This window comes from Panthera uncia, chromosome C2, assembly GCF_023721935.1.
Source record: "Panthera uncia isolate 11264 chromosome C2, Puncia_PCG_1.0, whole genome shotgun sequence".
NCBI lineage: Eukaryota > Metazoa > Chordata > Mammalia > Carnivora > Felidae > Panthera > Panthera uncia.
Genome location: NC_064810.1, coordinates 64,907,881 through 64,920,409, shown reverse-complemented (window position 1 = coordinate 64,920,409; position 12,529 = coordinate 64,907,881). Strand labels below are relative to the sequence as shown.

At 42.0% G+C, this 12,529-nt stretch overlaps 1 protein-coding gene across 1 annotated transcript in view; it reads left to right on the top strand.

Annotated features, from left to right (window-relative positions):
• Positions 1-6,612: 6,612 nt before the first annotated feature.
• Positions 6,613-12,529, top strand: part of GPR156 (G protein-coupled receptor 156) — a 144,555-nt gene continuing 138,638 nt past the window's right edge. Inside the window, exon 1 of the mRNA XM_049629177.1 lies at positions 6,613-6,694. The gene's annotated coding sequence lies outside the window, so the exon portion shown is untranslated. The remainder of the gene's footprint in view (positions 6,695-12,529) is intronic.

The window sequence follows — 12,529 nt, the reverse complement described above, 5'->3', positions numbered from 1 at the left end:
TTCTACCACAGTTCCTTCTGCTTCCACAGTCTTATCAGACTTATGGATGCATGTTCTAATAAGAAGTTGGTGAGGCCATTTTGCTGATGAAGGTCAGGTACTCCATTTCATTTAGTCCAGAATCAAACAATCTTAACACGAAGTAGTATAGTACTAACAGCACACTAATAGTACGGTACTTAGTATTGTTCTTTAATGCCATTATTTTGGTGGCCCTATAACACCTGACATTTTTCTAGATTCCAAAATTGGAAAGAATATTGTGGTTGGTTATGAGTTGAGGTAAGCAGAGTGGGTAGAAAAGACACATTCTTTGCAAAACAAAACAGGTAAATGTTTCAAATTTGCTGAGATGGAAAAAGCTTACCACTTCCCTGGTTAGTATATAGGAGGGCTTCTTGGTTAAGATAGGCTCATAAATTGAAGGGCAGAAGAGAAAAAAACATCGGGTGTGTTAGGGTCAGGCGTAAGGCAGGGTAAAGATAGGAGTCAGAGGCTAAAAAATTTTAGCGGTCAAAGGCTTTATTTGGGAACTAAGGTCTCGGGCGAGGTTCCGTGACTCAGGGAGAGAGAGAGAGAGAGAGAGGAGTCAGGGAAGTTGCCTCCAGGTGTGTTGGGTGAGGTTTTTAAGCTGCAGCGGTTCCAGGTTTAGGTCCAGGTGGGCCTTTTTTGCATCAGGTCATGCTGTCGCGCCGTGATTGGTTGACCTCCAACTCGTTCTGGCACGCTACTAGGGGCTTTTCATTGGGTTGCGCTGGCAAGATGGCCGTCCCCTCTACTGTGGTTCCAAGGACATCCTAACATTCCAACCTCTTATTGGTGATAATGGGCGACGGATCTGATCTGGCTGCTTCCTGCGGGTGTAAGGGTGACGTCATGGTATGTGGGGTCTGAGGTTGGAATGTGGAAATATGGCCGGACCACCATCTGGTGAAGTGCAACCTGGGAAACTTCATGAATTTGTTTTCGTATGAAACGGAGAAAACAAGGTAAGAGCATAAGTATTATACAGATAGCAACTAGTGGTGTGACTATGGTGAGGAGCCAAGTTAGGAGGGGTGATTGCCACTAGGAGGTTAGGGGGTCTGAGGATCCTGGGCGGGTGGATAGAGTTTTGTGGATTTCCTTTAGGTGTTCTATATTGGTTTCAACTAAGCCTGATTCATTGAGGTAGTAGCAACATTCCTCCCTCAGGAACAGGCATGTTCCCCCTTTTTCTGCTGTCAGGAGATCTAGGGCTCGTCGGTTTTGTAGAGTGACCTGTGCTAGGGAGTTGATCTGCCTTTGTAAGGCAGATAGGGAGGTTGCTGAGGCTTCTAATTTATTGAGGATGTCTCGGCCCAACAGGGGGATGGGGCAGGAGGGGATGACTAGGAAGGAGTGGGAGAAGTGGAAGCCATCCAGGCAGCAGGTGAGTACTGGTGTGCATGGGGGAATGGAGGGGGTGCCATTTATGCCCATGACCGAAACGGAGGACGGCATGGTGGGGCCGGAATAGCTCGGCAGGACGGAATAGGTAGCCCCCGTGTCCAACAGAAAGGAGATGGACTTACCCGCTACCTGGAGTTTTACCCTGGGCTCAGCGTGGGTCACCAGAGTTACTGAGTCTGGGCCTCCTCAGTCGTCATCCTCCATCTCCAGCAGTTGGAAGGCAGAGTCCAATCGGGGTGAAGCCTCGCCACGTGGGGGAGTTGCTAGTCTGTTGTCCCCTGGGTTAGGACAATCGGATTCCCAATGGCCCATTTGCTGGCACAATGGGCATGGACTGGTAGGCTTTTTGGGATAGGGACACTGATGAGACCAATGACCTTGGCCACATTTAAAGCTTGGCCCCGGAGGGGGCTGTGGTCCAGAGGGCTTTATTGTGGCTGGCCTCAGGGCAGCTACCAAGGCTTGGGTCTGTAATTGTACCTTTTGTTGGAGACAGGCCTATCACCGTTGTTCTTCAGCTTCCTCTCGGCCATTAAAAACTTTAAAAGCCATCTTTACCAGGTCGGCCATAGGGGTTTGAGGACCATCTTCGGCCTTTTTTAGGTTTTTTTTGAATATCAGGGGCTGATTGGGAAATAAAGTAGGTGGCCAATACTGTGGCCCCAGCGGGGGTGGTAGGGTCTAGTCTGGTATACTGGGTAAGTGCCTCTGTGAGCCGGCTAAGGAAGGCTGCGGGATTTTCACTGGGGTCCTGTATTATTTCTTGAAGTTTGTTAAAATTTACTGATTTGGTTGAGGTTGCCCTCATGCCTGCTAGTAGGCACGGGATCATCTGGTCCCGGCACCGGTGACCATTGCCTGCATGTTGGTAGTTCCAATTGGGGTTGGCCACCGGGACAGCATCGGCCCCTACAGGCATAGTGGGGTCGGTCATGTGAGTTTGGTCTGCATGTTCCCTGGCTGCAGCCTGGATGCACTCCCTCTCCTCAGGGGTGAGGGTAGAGGTGAGGATTACATAGATTTCATACCATGTGAGACTGTAGGCTTGGGCAAGCTATTGGAATTCCTTAATGTATTGGGTGGGGTCAGACAAGAATGACCCTAGCCGCTTTTCAATGGTGGATAAGTCTTGGAGGGAGAAGGGGACGTGAAGGCGAACCAGGCCTTCAGGTCTTGCCACCTCACGGAGAGGTAAGATGGCCGCTGGGGTCTGTTCGCTGGGAGGGGCCTGAGCACGAGTTCAGGATGATATGGGAGGCGAGGGCGGGACGGCTGGAGGTTGGGAGTACGGAGGGGGGCGAGGGCTGGTGTGCGGTGTGCACAGCTAGATCCTCTAACGGGTCGAAGATCGGGGAAGTTGGTGAGGTGGGTCGTCAGGGGGTTGTGGGTGGGCAAGGAGCATGCATGCAGAGGGGCAGGAGGAACATAGGTTGGGGTGAGACCTGAGGTCCCAAGAGGCCATGACGTAGGGTATTTCTCTCCATTTTCCCAGCCGATGGCAGAAATTGTCCAGATGGGTTAAGATTTGGGATTGTAAAGACCCCTCTGGTGGCCATTGAGAATCATCTAATTTGTAGAGGCCAGACTACAGTGCAAAGGCGGATGAGTCGGTTACGACGAAGTTCACCTTGTAAGCCCAGGAGCCGGAAGTTTTTTAACAGACATTGGGGGGGAGGTAAGAGATCAAGGCGGTTTAGACTCGTTATTCGCCATTGGCGTGGCAGGGCGAGGTGTCCCTCGCGCCGCAATAAGGGGCCTATTGGCGTGCGGGCCTTGCAGCATGCGGAGGAAAGGAGACTGACTTGCCAGACGTCTCTTGTGGATGTCAGCCATAGTTGGAAGAGGGAAGGAGGGGTCTGTCCTACTTACCGGCTCCTGTAGGCGCTTGAGAGTAGGGTGGTTGGCCTCTGGCTTGGCAAGGAGGGAGCTCAGCCAAGGGAGGCGAGCTACTACCTCTCCCCGGGTTTCGGCACCAAATGTTAGGGTCAGGTGTAAGGCAGGGTAAAGATAGGAGTCAGAGGCTAAAAAATTTTAGCGGTCAAAGGCTTTATTTGGGAACTAAGGTCTCGGGCGAGGTTCCGTGACTCAGGGAGAGAGAGAGAGAGAGAGGAGTCAGGGAAGTTGCCTCCAGGTGTGTTGGGGTGGGGTTTTTAAGCTGCAGCAGTTCCCGGTTTAGGTCCAGGTGGGCCTTTTTCGCATCAGGTCCTGCTGTCGCTCGGTGATTGGTTGACCTCCAATTCGTTCTGGCACGCTACTAGGGGCTTTCCATTGGGTTGCGCTGGCTGGCGAGATGGCCGTCCCCTCTACTGTGGTTCCAAGGACATCCTAACAGGGTGTAACTGACCTCTTTCCTGAAGAAAAATTTTCTTTAATGGCTTATAAACTGTAGATACTAAATAGGAAGGCAGAACATTTCTGGGGATAGTAACACTTGGACATGTCCTATCCACATCAGTCACTGCCAACTTCATGAGCAATTCAATTCCATCAACATTCTCTAGAATGTTAGAGCTAGAAGAAACTTTAAAGGTATGAAATGGACTCACTTGTTTGAGAGATGAAAAAAATTTAAGCAAAGAGAGACTTGTCCAGGAATCAAAATGTCTGAATCTTGAATCCAAGCCTCTGGATTCCCACTTCACTGCTACTCACTATAACATTCTCCTTTATCTAATACCGTATTCTATGACAGGATATCATAACACTATTGGTACTGAATTGTTACTTGCCAGCCACATTCAATGTGATGCTGCTGCACTACATCTCAGAGTATTCACAATTTTAGATCTGGTAGGAAACTATAGATAATAGTAAATATCTGGGAGCTTGTTACTGTTTACAAAGCACATTCAAGAACCTACCTTAATTAGTCCTCATGACACTTGGGGTAGGGTTAGATTTGGTGAAGTTTGTTGGTGTAGTTTCCCTTCTCTGAGTTTAAAATAAACAAATTGACATGGACTTGAGAAAGGAATCTAAATGTCAGCTTTACCATACCGGAATTGAGCTTCTTACATTCTCCCTGAATCAAATGTAACCAACCAGAATCACAGACTTCCCCTGCAAGGGGCTGTCTACCCCCGGATGGCATTCCACAAGGCTGAGCAGAACATGATCCAAAGGAGGTCAGGTCAAACATAAACCCTATAGTGCTGCCCAATAGAGAAAGCTGGAAAAATTATCATCAGACTTGGGCCATCTAAGCAGATGAATTAGTCTTTCTCCCACAGGGAGGAAAAAGATGCTAGAAAGCTTTCTTCTGGGCAGCTGCTCTCAATTCTCATTGCACATTAGAACCACAATGGAACCTTTCAAAATATATAAATGCATGGACCCCATCTCCAGACCAGTTGAAACATGATCACTAGAGGTGGAGTCTAGGCATCAATAGTTGTGGAGGCTCCCAAGTTGTAGGTGACTTAGCTGCCCAGCAAGGGTGATAATTCTTTTTTTTTTTTAATTTTTTAAAATTTTTTTTTAACGCTTATTTATTTTTGAGACAGAGAGAGACAGAGCATGAATGGGGGAGGGGCAGAGAGAGAGGGAGACACAGAATCAGAAGCAGGCTCCAGGCTCTGAGCCATCAGCCCAGAGCCCGACGCAGGGCTTGAACTCACGGACCGTGAGTTGGTGACCTGAGCTGAAGCCAGACGCTTAACCGACTGAGCCACCCAGACGCCCAAGGGTGATAATTCTTAAGTGAAAGTCCCCTCATGATGACTTGAGTTCAGTGGACTGGGGTTTTGATAGATGAAGAAATGGGCCCAAAGTGAGATGCGCCCAAGTTCTCTTAGATAAATAGTGACAGAGCTGGGGCTAGAATCCATTTATTTTTTTAATATGTGTGTTTCTTTTAATTGAAGACCTACTTTAGACCAGGCACTGACTGCTATTCTAATGGGGGTTTTTTTTGTTTTTTTGTGGGTTTTTTTTGTTTGTTTTTTGGTTTTTTGGTGTGTTTTTTTGCTTCTCCCTGTCAGCCACTCTCTTTTCCGAACTGAAAGTGTTTTGAGGGTGTTTAAGATGGTATATTCAAGTGGATTGGCCATATTGAAGCCAACATCAACTACATCAGGGTGTCTGCTGAATCATGGAAAACAAAAGCAGCAAACAGATCAACTTCACAAGAAACATTCATGAAAGGATGACTTGGTCAAATATTTCAGGTTATAGCCACAAGGCAAGAGATAGCCTTCCCTTTCGGTGAGGAAAACCTTATCAAGTTGTGCTCTGGTTCTTTTGACCATTGATAAAGACATGGCTAACATCTTAAGCAGCAGTGAGGAGCAGACTGACATTACCAAGAAAGATAAGAAAATGTAGGCATCTGCCTACGGTCAATCCATAAACATAGATTCCATGATAGGAAAGCAAGTTCAACTAAACTACACATTTTTATAAGCACTACACATAATTTCTACAACAGTTTGTTTTCGATCTAGCTATGAGGCTGTATGATTATTTTACTACTTAAATCTGAATAATCATGCACTCTTAATACCTTTGTAAATAGAGAAGATTTAAATGGAAAAGCAAACCTGTTCATGATGCCATGGAAACTCATGGAAAAGAAAATATTCCATGATGCCATGGAAACTCATGGAAAAGAAAATAAAAATATGTGAAATAAGTTTAACTTTGAAATTAAGCTTAGGTTACAGCCAAAAAGCTACAATTTTAGAATTTTGTCCTTATTGTTCATTTTAACCTCTTTCAAACTTGACAGTGGTCTCCAAGTTTCTTCCTTATTTTAAGTCTAATTTTATCTGTGCTCAGAACTCTTTCTATTTTTGTAGCTCTCAAATATTTGTAAGTTCTTGCATTATTCCCTATACCCTTTTTAGTCATCTCTAGTTAGGTCTTTTCATCTTTCCTTCTAGACTGGTGCACATACAGCCAGGGGCAGAGTTAGTAATAAGAACTTTACCCCTGAATCTGCAGTTAAAATTCTACCCTTTATAAAGCCTACAAGGGTCTGTTATAGTGAGTAACATGTCAATGAGTCTCTCTGAAACAAATCTTTTTCATTTCTGCTGAGGGCAGCATGTCATATAAAAAAGACATGTGTAATTGACTAATGGATAAGAAGGAATTAGATGAATACCAGGTGTCTATGACTTAAACTGCAGTGTAATTATAATTAATTCTTAATTCTGGCTTGCTAGAGGAATTTCTCTCTAGTTCTAAGTGATCACAGAATCAGTGAGAGTTTGAGAAGTCATCATCACACCACTTTACACAAGAGGACAATTCAACTATCCGGGTGAGAACCTATCTTATTTTTAAGTACCTCAGAGAAGATTTTACTTCTTTAGCAATTGTGAAGCTTAACAATTGTCACTGGAGGAAGTATTTCCTAAGGTTCTTGTGATCTGTGCTAGCCAGATTAGATATGGAGACAAGTTTTAAATTATTTATATCAGCAGAGAGGCACAACGACATTAGTAATACAAAGTATACGCAAGAGTGTGTGCACGCACATATGTGCGCATGCATGCACACATGTACATGCATGCTACTCATTATATTCCTTGTGTACCTTTGGCTCCAAAATGTTGCTTCTCCCTTCCTCTCATTACATCTTCTCTGTCCTTTCTCCCAATCCAAAATTCCTCCCATCACTCTAAAAACGAATGTACACAGGAGTCACACTTCTTTTTAATTTTTTTTTTTTAATTTTTTTTTTCAACGTTTTTTATTTATTTTTGGGACAGAGAGAGACAGAGCATGAACGGGGGAGGGGCAGAGAGAGAGGGAGACACAGAATCGGAAACAGGCTCCAGGCTCCGAGCCATCAGCCCAGAGCCTGACGCGGGGCTCGAACTCACGGACCGCGAGATCGTGACCTGGCTGAAGTCGGACGCTTAACCGACTGCGCCACCCAGGCACCCCAGGAGTCACACTTCTAATAAGTGTGCAAAACCTCTTAGGAAGAGGAAAGTGAGAACACAACAGGATCACAGCTCTATGCAATGGAGACCTAAATCCAATAATATAAGAACTGGACATCAACCTGGTAAGTTGAGAAAAGAGAATTCTTCACAGTGAAGCCTTCAACCTTGACACTAAGCAGCACCCAGGCTAGTGTAGCTACAGGAGCTGAGGTATCTAGGAGGAGGAAAGAAGGACAAGATGCTTCCCAGCCACTCTTGGCTGATTATTTAATGGATGCCCCAGTAAGGAAGGATGGTGATTGATAACGTGAACCACAGTGAAGTTATATATACATATTATTTGTAAGTTTGCATATTAATCATTGTAAACTTATCCCAAAGAGAAGATTCACTCTTTTACATATTTTTGTATATCCTTATGAACTCTCAGGTAATATAATCTCTTCAAGGTGCTGTTAAGGAGAGGAACTTAAGGGGTGCCTGGGTGGCTCAGTCTGACTGGCTCAGGTCACGATCTCACAGTTCATGAGTTCGAGCGCCACACTGGACTCTGTGCTGACAGCTCAGAACCTGGAGCCTGCTTCAGATTCTGTGCCCCCTTCTCTCTCTCTCTTTCCCTCTCTGTCTCTCTCTCTCTCAAAAATAAATAAACATTAAAAATTGTTTTTTAAAAAGGAGAGGAACTTAAGTTAGGTCAATAATTATTAATATTGAGATAAGCCCAAATCCTTGTACAATCCCGCATATTCCCACATACACATACACACACAGGTATCCATGCATATATACATATCTGCCCAGCCAAAGATTGAAGTTTGATCACTGGGCACAGAGAGCAAATTGTGCCTGTCACTTTCACCTGACCATGTGGCCCAGAGAGGAATAAATGAGCTGCTAGGTGATCCTGCAGGCAATACTGGGCTTATTGTGTGATAGGATTGATTTTTTTTTTCTCCTTTCAAAGATGCAGTGCCAAAGCCATCTTACAGTAAAGACCAAGAAGTGGATCTGACATAAAGCAGGTGTTTCTTTTTCTCAAATCAGAATTTGAAGGGATCTGTTTATCATTAATAATCCTATTACCCTGATGAGGGTGATTTTCCTTTGCATGCCCTTTAGCCCCAAATAGCTAACATTTCATCTCTTTTCTTTATGCAACCATGAGCACCAGGGCAAGATTAGGCAATCATTCATATATGAACAGATCCAGAAATACAGACCCATGGGTACACTCCTCATAAAATTAGACAGTTAGGAAGGTGGGAAGGTCATATTAGATGCAGACATTGATTTAAGGAAATCTCTTTGTACTAAAAACCAGTCTTCAAAAGATAGCTGCATCACTAAAGAGTTTGGGCACTGGTGTCTTGCTTTTCTTCCTTTTCTTCCTCTTCATTCTCTTATTCTCCTCCCCCTCCTTTTCTTTCTCCTCTTTGTCCTTCTCCACCTTCATTATCATGATGATGTGTAGGTCACAGAATTAGACATGGAGGTCAAAGAGGTATTCATACCTTCTAAGGGCTTACTAAGTGCCTAAGGACTAGAACACCAAGAAGATGGCAGTTTGAGTACAGTTGCCTTCTCTTCAACTAGCAACTACAATCTTTTGTCAAATGGCAGCTAAGACCTATGGGTGTATGAATAAATGTGAGGCTATGGGCACTGTATGAGTCCTGGAGAGGGAAAGATGCCAGGATTCCCCTCCCAAGACTACAAGACAGACCATCACTGGAAGTGCTCAGGACAAAAACAAACCAACATATCCAGGGAAAACTTGGCTTTCCAAGATCTTATGGATCCTAAGGGTAAAGGTTGATTTCAGCCCCACATGGATGTATGGCTTTTTCCAGGTCCCCAAAAGACAAGAAGGAACTGAATGGTGAGCTATGTCTTCCCTGCCTCTGAGGCTGAGAGAATCAGACTAGGGAGAAAAGGGTATCTTCCTCCCTGCTTCAATAAAAGTCTTATGAATAGTTTATCTCTACACAATGAGCTCAAAGAGAGGAAACCACTTTGCTTTCCACCATATCTATGACTGCTGCCTATTAAGACACCACAAATAGCCCTGAGCCCCACTGATTCAACAAAGGAAATAACAACATACCCAAAGAGACTCAATAGCAGACAGGAAGATCAACCGGAACAGACAGAACAAATACCAAGAAGACACAAGTGCAAGAAAAAAGAAAGACCTTTAGCACTAACAAGAGAAAGGGGTGGGGGAGGGAGAGAAAGAGAGAAGAAAGGTGGGAACCAGAGTGGGGAGGAAAGGAATGGGGGAAGCAATGGGAAATGGAAGAAAAAAAGAAAAGATTTTTAAAATAATACTGCATACTGCATAAATGAAAGGAGAGAATGATCATTCTTGAGACCTAAATTAGTGGGCTAGAAGATCAAATGGAGAAAATATCTCGAAGCACAGAGCAAAAATAAAAAGTGACTGAAATCATCAGAGAGAAGACGGGAGACTTAAGGATAGATCCAAGAGACTTAGCATACAGTATAGGAAATGTGATTGGAGAAAAAGTACATATGAAGGAAAGACAATAATTAAACATATAAAAGGAGAAAATTTTCTTGGACCAAGAAATACCTAAGTCTACAGATTGAATGAGATCTGCAAGTTCCAAGCTGAACTTATGAACACACACACACACACACACACACACACACACTTAGGAATATACTGGTAAAATTTTTGAACTCTAAGGGGAAAAAATTTTTTTACAAACTTCCACATAGAAAGTTGCCTTATTATAAAGAAAACAGAATCAGATCTCTTATCTGCATCACCAGCAGTCAGAAGTTAGTGGAATACTAACATCTACAGATGTCTGACAGAAAAGGACTGCACCTCAAGAGCTCCATGACCAGCCAAGACATAATTCAGTCTCCACAGTGAAAGAAGATTGCAGATATGTAAGAAGACAGAGTAACACCTATGTTTTCCCACTAAATACTTTAGAAGGGGCTCTAGTCAAATAATAGAGCCCAAGATGATAAGGAAGGAAATGGTAGTGAATAACAAAACTTAGAATAAATAGGTCAATATAAAGACAGATATAGATACGTAGATAAAATACATATGTAGATAACCACAGGCTGAGCAATGTGTAAGTTGTTAAAAAAACAAAGACCAACCTTGAAAATTCCCTGTGCAGATAAAACCAGGTCAGTCATACAAAGTTTAATTTAGCTTATTTTGCAATGCTAATGTGACCTGGGTCATTTCTTGCTTGTGCCTCCAGAAATCATAAGCAATAGTTAAACTGTTTCCCAAGGTTGATCTGAGGTAACCACTGATCAATTCCCTATCATATAGGAAGATTCTAATATTATAACCAATTTCTGTGAAGAATAAACAGTCACTGCTTTCTTACTACATAAGCTGCTTCAGAACAATATACCTCTGAGTCTGAGTTCATATTTTGGCAAACTGTCTCTTTGGTGTATGTGCAATAAACTTCTACTATTATTTCAATGATTCATTGGTTTTACTTCTGTTATTTCTCAACTTTTGATAGGTGTATAATCCAAACAAAATAACAGCCAAATATATAAGGCAAAAAATTAGAAGAAATACAAGAAGAATTTGATAAAATGCATTTATAGTGATAGAGTTTAATACTTTTTTTCAGAATTGGGCAAATCTGGTATATAACAAATATGGGATGACATACAAGTTGAATAATACAATCAATAAACTTGATGTAATAGTTCTGTATAGAGTCTAATATCCCTCAAACAAACAACAAAACATTTTGGAGTACCCATAGAAAATTTACAAAAATCACTCATATTTGACCACAAAGAAAGACTTAACAGATTCTAAAAACCACATTCTCTCATCTTAATTCAATAAAGTTGACAATAAATAATGTAAGGAAGACTAAAAACCATATACAGAGGAAATCAAAACAAAATTATAAATACAGTATTCATAAAGCAATGAAAAAGAGAACGCTTTTTACCAAAACCCAAACATCACAGTGGAAACTGTACTCTGAAGAAAATATATACCTTAAGTGATTTCATTATTAAAGAAAACATAAAAAATAAAGTTTGTTTTTATCTTAAGAAATTAGAAAAAAGAGCAACAAAGTAAAAAAAATTGGGAAGAGCGAATTAATCAAGATTAGAGTTAAAATGAAAGTAATAGAAAAGAGGTAGAAAGCACAAATAAATATAAAAGCCCTCCTTTGCAAAATATCTGACCTAATTAAGAAGAACTGTGCAAAAGTAGATAAAATTATGAATTCTGTAAAAGATGACAAGTACAGGAGAAATTAAAAGTATAATAAGAAAAACATATGGCAACAAACTGGAATCCTAAGGAAAATGGGTGATTTCCTAGTAAAAATACAGATTGCCAAAATGGATCCTGAAATAAGGAAAATATAAATAGGCCATTTAGCATAGAAACGATAGAAATGTTTAAAATGGTACTTAAAAACCTTGCATTGGAAAAGCCCACAGGATTACATGAGTTCATAGCTGAGTGTTAGTTGACCTTTAGAAATTTATGATGTTATTTAAATAGTCAAAGCCTAGAGAAAAAAAATGGGACTCTTCATTTAAAGAGAAAAAAATGAGACTATTCTTTAAAGCTTGATGTTGTTGACATAGGTGCAAATGATTATAAGATTCACATTATTTTATGTACCATTAAAAAGTACTTTCTTAGCTAGCACTTACAGTTTATATTTTAAGTGTATGGAAAGCACTGCTTTAGTCCTATTTTAAAAGACTATCTTCTATCAGTCTTGTGCATTCATAAAAAAAAAAAAAAAAGGTCTTCATGCTCATACTCAAGCTCTTCTGAATCGTTTTCAATTCAAAACTGTTGATCTTTGTTTTTTTCCACACAATATTGTCCTCCATACCATCAAAAGTATTGGCAATACTGCCTTTCCCAAAAGGAGGTCTATGAGTGTCTCTGGGTTTGTTTATTTTTATTTTTTCCCAAATGCTGGTGTTCACATTCACAAGTTTAATGCCATGGCTTTTTAAAAAAAATTTTTTTTAATGTTTATTTATTTTTGAGACAGAGAGAGTGTTAGTGGGGGTGGGCAGCAAAGAGAGGGAGACACAGAATGTGAAGCAGGCTCCAGGCTCTGAGCTGTCAGCACAGAGCCCGATGTAGGGCTTGAACTCACAAGCAGTGAGATCATGACCTGAGTTGAAGTCAGACACCCAACTGACTG